Source organism: Strongylocentrotus purpuratus, unplaced genomic scaffold (genome assembly GCF_000002235.5).
Source record: "Strongylocentrotus purpuratus isolate Spur 01 unplaced genomic scaffold, Spur_5.0 spur5_scaffold_21, whole genome shotgun sequence".
Lineage (NCBI taxonomy): Eukaryota > Metazoa > Echinodermata > Echinoidea > Camarodonta > Strongylocentrotidae > Strongylocentrotus > Strongylocentrotus purpuratus.
The window spans coordinates 541,794-551,090 of NW_022145607.1; positions in this window are offsets into that span (position 1 = coordinate 541,794).

A 9,297-nucleotide genomic window follows, 5' to 3' on the forward strand; every position below is an offset into this window, starting at 1 on the left:
TTCAAGCTTATCAAAATATTTCAAGACAATTTCGAGTCCCGCCGTTGCACTAATGTCCTTTGGCAAGACATTGATCTACATTTGCCACACTCCACCCAGGTGAAGTAAATGGGTACCTGGTTGGAATTTATTCCTTGAAACGCAGCGCGCGTAACAGCTGCACTGCTAAAGCCAGGGTAATTATACTGCATTATTGTAGAGCGCTAAGAGACTTCTGACAAAGTAAGTGTTAGGCGCTATATAAGCACTGTAATTATTATTATCATAAATCAGATGTTTCTTTTGTCAAAAGTTAACCTTTCACATGCCATCAGTGCCAGTTGGCACAGTGACTTCTTTGCTTCACATGCAGATTGGCACAAAACAATATTTCAAGATAATTTCCATCATCATTCAAATGTTTCTTATGCCAAAAGGTATGTATCTGTACCACTTTGTAGCCCGTACTGTGCAATAAACCTGTAATGTGGTTATAATCATCTCATCATCATCTCATCATCACTATCAATTGTGTGAAAACAACATTTCATAGTTGGCACATGGTACAAATGACCTCAAATATCAAGCAGTGGTGGAAGTACTTCATGAAAACATTGTTTCCATGGTGAATAGAATATACTTCCAACAAGTATAAGATTGGTGCATATAATGAATGATGATTACATAACTTCATGAGCACAAGGGCAGTATGTACATCAAGTATTCTTCTCAGAGGGTTATACACTTATGTATCAATGACCAGTTTGGCAATTGGCTTATTCTAAGCCATATTTTTTTTTTTTGGCCCTCGAAAATTAAAAAAAAAATCAAAGGCCCACTGCACTACTTGTAGCTACTTGCGCCCTCTCTATATTAAACAATGCCTAATCCGTGATCATTGGTCCCCCATGATCCTCTTTTTCTTGTGTTAACTGAGAGCTGAGTTGATGAGATAGCCACCTGTCCAGTGACCTTGCAGGGCAGTCTTATCCCTCCTATAAACTAGTACTGATAAGCTTTAAGATTCATACTGATGTACATATGTTCACCAAAATAATTTGAGTTGTGGAATGGTCTATGTACTGTAATCAAGCTATTCAACAGTTAAAATGAGAGTTCCTTAAAGGTAAAGACCAGTATTGGAAACGCCCCCATTTCAAAAAATGAAATGGAAGCTCTTATTACCAATCATGTGAAAGAATATGTTTTGACTAATACATGATGATAACAATTTTGCTGGGAAACCGCCTACTTATTGATACCTTTGGTAAATTAGTTTATCTATTGGGATGTGAGAGATATTACGCACATGCTTTACATGTGTAAAGGCTTGTAACTTTACCAAGACTGGGCCAAATTTCTTATCATTTTGATGGTTCTAGAACCTTGCAGTAAGCTAGATGATCAACCTTTTCTGATCGACTCCACAACGTTTCTTTCACAATGCAATCGCATGACCAGAACTGATCTTTATCTTTAATATTTTATCACAATATAATTCTTTTCGTAAGTTAATAAAGAATAAAAAAGCACTGTAAAAATAAAACAAAATAATGCTTGGTTTGGTGTCACAGAGAAGCACATCTAATAACATTGAAGTAAAGTAGTAAACATATTTGGGCTACGGTTGTGCATACCTGTGGTTTGCAAAATAAACAACTTTGATGAGAGTCTAAAAGGGAATGTTTCATTGAAACTTTAAGTAAACATGTTATTCAACATGAAAAGTAATGAGCCAGAACATTCAAACGAGTAAATGACAAAACAACAGTTTGTATATATGAGCCACTATTGGGCCAAAAAGAGTTAACTGTTTTAATTATTTCACAGGCCCTTGAAGATTCGGGGGGGGGGGGGGGGGGGGGGGACGAAGTACACAAACAAAATATAGCAAGGAGTATTTCAGGGATCTGTTTAAGGTGATAGGACAATTTTTTTATAAATAAGTGGAAATTCGTTGTATTTGATGTAGCTATTTAAAAACATTCCAACTAAAGTACTTTGTAAATTGCATCATCACAATCATCCAATAAATAGCAATAATGTGTATATAAAAAGGATCAATCTTGTATTACACAAAAACTTTGACTCATTCGAGGACTGGAAATTAGAAATTCATTACGAAAAAAATCACAAAAAAAAATCAGATTGTTTCATATCATTTCCCTAGGGAATCGTTTGATATGATTTCCCTCATACTATTTCTTTTTGTGAATCTGAACCAATAGTTTGAAAATGATGATGCATTTGAATCAAGTGCGCAGACTAAACTACCAATATGGTTAAAGCTAGGTGCATGTGCCCGGGACCTGAAATGAATGGATACCATCATCATAATTGCAACCACTTAGTGTACTCATGGTTTTGTTTCCACACTTGAATATTCATCTATTGCACAATGGTCTTCAGCAGGGTGGGGCATTATTGCATGCTTTCAAGCAATATTATAAAAACAATATCAGTATTAATTTTTGTAAGAGGCACAATAGGACTCATCACATTTTTAATGACATCAATTCAGTTTGTTGATAACTTAATTGGTGAAAATTGCAGGAGAAGAAAATTATTGTTTTTAGATGCCAAAGCAATTTCCAATCAACATATTAACTAAAAGTATATTTTGTTTAAACCTTGTGTGCATATGAATATCAACCACTTATGCTAATGTATTAAAGCTATTTTTGGGGGTTAAAATGAAGATTTTCAATTATTTGTTTATTATTCATTTGCCAAAATACATCGATAATTCGATATAAACAACATTCATATTCAAAAGAGAAACAACTGGTTGAATACCCTGGCCATGCCAGCTTGCTTGTCTCAGTTGTCTGGGTATGGAAACTTAACTTATTAACCACCAACCGCAGGGTCTTCCTCCCAATGTACCTACTGCAGAGGCATGATAAACATCATATCTTGTTTTCATACAGTCATAGTAACATAGTTATATAGGGCATGTCCCCTATATAACGATGAAAGGGAAAACTTCATCATGAGCCTATCAACTCGCACTCAACATCAATTACAATTAGTTCCTCCTCATCTTGTGGCCGTCGTCATCACAAATCTCATCCTCTTTGGAGTTAATGACGACCCACCCATAACTGCCCAGGCCCTGGATTATCATGCTGCATCCCTAACATTCATCTTAGATATGCACATTAAACGTTCTGTTGTGAACAAAGCAGCTCCTGCATAAGCTGTGATCTTCACGTCTTGCGATCTTTGATAGTATATACCCAGTTTTGTATTGACTCTACTATCTATTTACTCATTCTGCGAAGGATACACTCCGCAGTTCTCCAATCCTGGAGGAAACCAAGAAGAAGAAGAAGAAGAAGAAGGTCACTGTATTTATTTAAGATTACTGAGTTTTATACTCATCAAAGCTTTGAAAACAATTAAGTCACAACATCAAGAACAAAGGAACTGTTGATTCTGAAATGTAGGAAATGGGAAGTCAATCCATTCAATTCACTTAAACCAGATATATGGATCTGAACTTAGAATTTCATTGCATTCACTAAAGTCATGATACATCAAACTGATACAGTCAAAGTCAATGTTGTTTTCAAAATATCATGCACAAAAAACATCCCAATTATTCTGCGCAATATTCCAATGTGGGTTGATGTGGGTGAGGGTTTCTGTGTGTGACGGTTGGACTCATTTGTTAAATAATTAGTCTACTACATCATGTAGTCCCTTCTATTCACCCACTAGAACATGCTTGACAACGCCCTAAAAACAATGAAAGACGAGTGTGGGATGCGGCGCGGGAGAGTTTGCAGGTTTTGCTGTCATTTAATTGTCAAGCACATTCAATGCATGTGAGTTGCACCTTGTCCTCTGCTTACTATATTTCTTGTTTTCAAACTCTATTCAAACGTTACATCTTTTAAACGATGTCATCCTTGACTGAATAGACCCTTAATTCTTCTCTTTTTCACCTCGGCTCTTCCTCATTCCATCGGCCACCTCTTTCCCTTTTCTTCTCTTTCTCCCCACGTACTGCAGAGCCATGGGAAACATCATATCTTGTTTTCATACAGTCATAGTAACTTCCAAACAGAAGGTGAATATGAATATGAATATCAATCATTCACGCCAAACTCAAACCATTCATGGATGCAGATATTCTTTTGAAATATACTAATGATGTACCGTATATGAAGGCGGTGAAAAATCCCTTAAAAAATCCCTTGAAAAATCCTCACAGGGGAGAATTTTCTTGCTTCGTTAGAGGATTTTTAATTGGATAATGGATATCAGACAGCAATTAAGAGGAAAACTAAAATCCGGATTTTTGGCCTGTGTGTGACCACGCCTACAGACTCATTGATGAAATGTGCTTGAATTAGAGACAAAAGAGGGTTTCTAGGGAGCTAAGTAAAAAGCCTAACTCACATCAGAGTCAACGAGTCAGGAACAGAAAGAACAAAATAGAAAAGGAGCGCCCTGCTCACCCACTATATCATGACAACGCCCTAAAAACAGTGATAGACAAGTGTGGAATATGGGAAAGAGTTTGCAGGTTTTGCTGTCAATGAAGCACATCCAATGCATGTGAACTGCACCTTGGCCGGTATTCAATTCAATACTTAGCATTAGTAAGAAATTTACCAAGTAAATGGCTAAGTTAAGTAATTTACTTATCTCGTATTCAAATAGAATTTTAGACTTATACTTACGTAAGACAAAATCTAAGTAAAATACTTACTGATAAGCATTGTGACGTCACACTGTCAATCAAAAGTAATGCGCAATTGATGTGTTATAATACTGTGTAAGAAAACCATATGCCTGCCAATCAAGGCCTCCAAATAATTGGCTTAAGTCTGGTATTGAGTTGACTTAGATTTAGAGTAAAATACTTTGCCAAAAGTGTGAATTGAATACCAAAATTGGCTAAGTATTTTATCTAAACCAAACACTAAGTAAAAAGCTTGAATTTTGTACATAAGTATTGAATTGAATACAGGCCCAGGTCCCTAACTGCTTTAATATTCTAGATTACTGTGCAGCTAGTATACTCATCACAGTTTTGAAAACAATTAAGTCACAATCCTGATTCAAGAACAAAGATATCGTTGATCCTGAAATGTTGGGAAATGGGAAGTCTACTCATTAAAATCCCTAATACCAGACATATGAATCTAAATTTGAAATTTCAATGTCATTCACTAATTGGTCACACTGGTAAAGTCAAGATCGTGTCAAAGTCAACATTACCTGCAAAATTGCATGCACAAATGATAGCTCCATTATTCTGCGTGGTAAACCAGTGTGGGTTGATGTGGGTGAGGGTGGGTTAGTATAATGTTTAGGTCTATTCAAAAATATTAGATACAGTGTTTGAACTAACTGCTGCAAGGAAAAAGATGAACATTTAATTGATGCAATGAATACAATTGAATCAACAGCCCAAATCTGAAATCTGCTTTATCTTTCTGCTGAAATTCTTTTATTCAATTATTTTACCACTAAAGGAATTGAACCCTGGATCAGCAATGTCTTCTTCTTCATAGGGATACACTCTCATTACAAAAACAAAATGAAAAAATATAATCACAGATAAACTAAGAATCAAAAAATAAAATATCAATGAATATAATATAGCAATCTAAATTAGGATAACAACGAGAATACACAAAGGAATATAATATGTATATACACAAATAACTCATGAAGCACTGAAATGGTAAAAATCGTTTTTTTAATTACAGATAATTTTGTAAAAATACCTTTAAACAATTCCTTTAAAGGTAAAGACCAGTATTGGAAACGCCCCAATTTCAAAAAATGAAACGGAAGCTCTTATTACCAATCATGTGAAAGAATATGTTTTGAATAATACATAATGATAAAATTTTTGCCGGGAAACCGCCTACTAATTGACATATTTGATAAATTAGTTTATCTATTGGTGTGTGAAAGATAAAATCGCACGTGTCGCGCACGTGTGCGTAGTCCCATCTACATCTTTCTGTGTACAGTGCTTGTAACTTTATGAAGAATGGGCCAAATTTCTTATCATTATGATGATTCCAGAACCTTGCAGATGCTAGATGCTAGATGATCAACCTTTTCTGATCGATTTCTCAACGTTTCTTTCACAATGCAATCGCATGACCATAACTGGTCTTTCTCTTTAATAACTTGAGTTTCTACTATACCCTTGCTTAATGGAACCAGGTTGTCCCTGTGTTAAGCATGGGAATTTGATGATTCAGTGGTGAGAGGGTCAATTGATAGTTGAATCATTTGGATACATAGGCTGATACAAACATGACTCAACTACCGGTAACTGACAAAATTCCACCATACCCTGGAGTCATCACAGACATTCGTTTTATACCACACATGTTAGGTTAATGAAATAAGAGGAGCTAAATATTGAAAATTCATTTGATATATCAACTTTATGAATAGGAAGTGTACAGAATAAGATAAGAGTGTCACTTGAGTTAATGGTTGATACAAAGAAGATTCTGTCAGTGCATGCCAGGCAATGAAAAGAGGCAAGCAATAGAAAGAAAATATTAGACTGGTTACAAGGTGTAGTGACCATTTTTTGTTTGTGTGTGTGTGTGTGCGTCTGTGCCCTCGTGCAAACGGGGACGATACTATGAATACACACCTTCAAACCGGGGACGCTCGATGATCGGGGACCGTCCCCGGTTCTGATATTAGCATGAGCATGTCATTTTTAGGCCACTGGAGGGCCACTCTACTTTATTTGATGTTTGGGAGGTAGTCCCCTATTTCATGGATTTATGCGCGCAACAACACACGACGGGACACACTGGACGATCTCTGTGTGAAAGGTAGTGATCCTCGTAAGCGATTATATTAAACGACGCCATCTCTTGGCGAAATATATGCACGCGCGTGTTGCAGCTTCCGGTATTCTCACTGATCTCTGTATGAAAAGAATTTCATTCTAGCAGCTAGGCCTATACTGTGCATATAGTGTCATTGGTTTAATGGTGTTGTCTCCAGAGAAGGTTTAACTAAATGCTACATATTTACTGCATTGTATTTGCACTTATTGACATCATTTGTATTTATCAATATTCTGTTTACAAGAGACCGTTTTACATGACACAAATGGTAGGGCTAATAAATCGGTCTATAAAGCATACAGGCGGAGCATATATGTTTTCTTTTAATTTTCTGACACTTAAATCATACACTGTAAAGCACTTTTTGTTATTATTATCAAATAAGTTAAATATACCTCCCTCCTAGGTGCCATTCATTTTTGATGAGTGTCTGTTTGATTATGATAAAAAAAGGCTTACCCCTTTTTCAGTTTACCTTTCCTTTTCAAAATTAATTGAGCACTTCTGATAATAACCTATATAATTTTGTTTCATAATTCGCTCCCACTAACTTTAGGCCTAATCAGAGTAAATATGGTTTTGCAAAAACCCAAATTGGGGACGGGGGGGGGGGGGGGGGAGGACGTAAATTTTAGTTCCAACGGGGGTCACGTACCGTGCCGCGCTAAAGCCGCTAAACCTGTACCCATTTTAAGGATGTCAAAATAGGCGAAAATTTCCAGTTGAACAGTAAAATTACTGTTTTTATGCCCATTTTTTATGTAATTTTTGTGCCCAAAACCATAGCCTGCCTCATGTTCAGAATTTTTTTTTTTTTAAAGTCACCCATTATAGTGTCGACTAAGTTTAGAATATGTTCGCCTGCATGATGTTAGTTCAGACTGAGACTAGAGTCATAATATCTGGCATGTCTGAAAATATAGGCTGGGGAGGGAGGCCTACCGAGTCCACAATTTTTTATAATTTGACTGCGGGATCGAAGGGGCGCCAAAATTTTGGGCTCCCACCCCGGTGGATGAATCACCTCTCGATGAACTCTGTGATGTTCCCGCCTGCGCCTCACGCTTACGATTCGTGCAGGGAGCGCGGTGGGTATAACCGCGGAGCGCCAAGGTACTAGCTAGGTGACATGATGTGTAGCCGGTCATCATAAGCTAGGGTGAGTGATCTGATGTCTCCGCGTGATTATGGTATGATTTGAGCTTTTTCTGTGTCGTGTTTCCGTCTGTTATATTTAGATTGATATCTAGACTTGTAGTAGGCCTAGTACGGGAATGGGAAAGATTAGAATCTACACTCTAACTTCGATCTAGACCCTAGAGTCTACGGTAGATATGAATAGGCCTAGAAAATTTAACACAACTTCGCCTACGGCCGTGCCCCATATCCATGAGCATGGCCACCATCGCCGATCGGCTAGCAGTGCACAGCCACACAGTGGGCCAGATCGATGCCGTCAAAATTGAGCCAGGGGTGGTATTCTGAAAATTGTCGTAACTTTTCTATTATTGTAAAACAGCTGAGGAACTAACACTTCAACCAAAGAGATATATCCTCCTTGCGCTTAAACAAGCTCTGCTTCAAGATAGTTCCTCTTTTCTCATGCTTTTTTCCCCATTAGATCTAGAATCTAGGTCTAGAGTCTATCTAGATTTGTCGTTTCGTTGCATATTTGTTGTGATAGAGTCTATAGACTCTAGAGTCTAGAGGATATAGATCTAGATTTAGGCCTAATTATTCTTATAGGGCCTATAGACCTACTTGTGTAGGCCTAGATTCTAGATAGGCACAATATGTTTGCATCAGAAATCCAAAACAAATTAGAATAGACTCTAGATCTAGATAGGAGTCTAGTCTAGGTAAGACAATTTTCAGAATACTGATTTTATCTTAACACCAAAGATTAGAGATTTATTTTCAGAATCAACCCCTAGTGAGAGCCAAAGACAAAGTGCGCCAAAATAGGGATTTGGTCATTGACAAAAAAAATTGTTTTCTAGATTCTAGGTCTATGCAAAGTTTTAAAACTTGAAGGACAGCTCTGAGCAATATTTTTTCTTTAGGCCTAGATCTAAATCGATTTTAAGCTGGTCATTTTACTTTTTGAAAAAGACACAAATTGTTAATGCCTATTGGCTTATTGCATTGCCATTGGCCCCTTTCATGGGTATGACTATTGTAGTGTCCACTATTTTTCAACCTAGCCGTAACGTTAGGGATAAAATGTTCAAATCCAATAACAAATGTGTCGATATGTTTTACTTTTCAAAGTTGGATGTAAATCTTTTGGAAAAGTTGGTTTTGGACGTTATTCATGTATGTTATTTATTGGAGATAGAGGTAAATATTTACAAAAGAGATGTGAATTCTGAAGTCAATTAGTCTAGATGTAACTTTACTCAAAAGCTAGGTTTTTTTTTTAAATTCCTCTTCTAGTATCTGGGTGGTAGTATTTTGCAGACAAAAGTCCAAA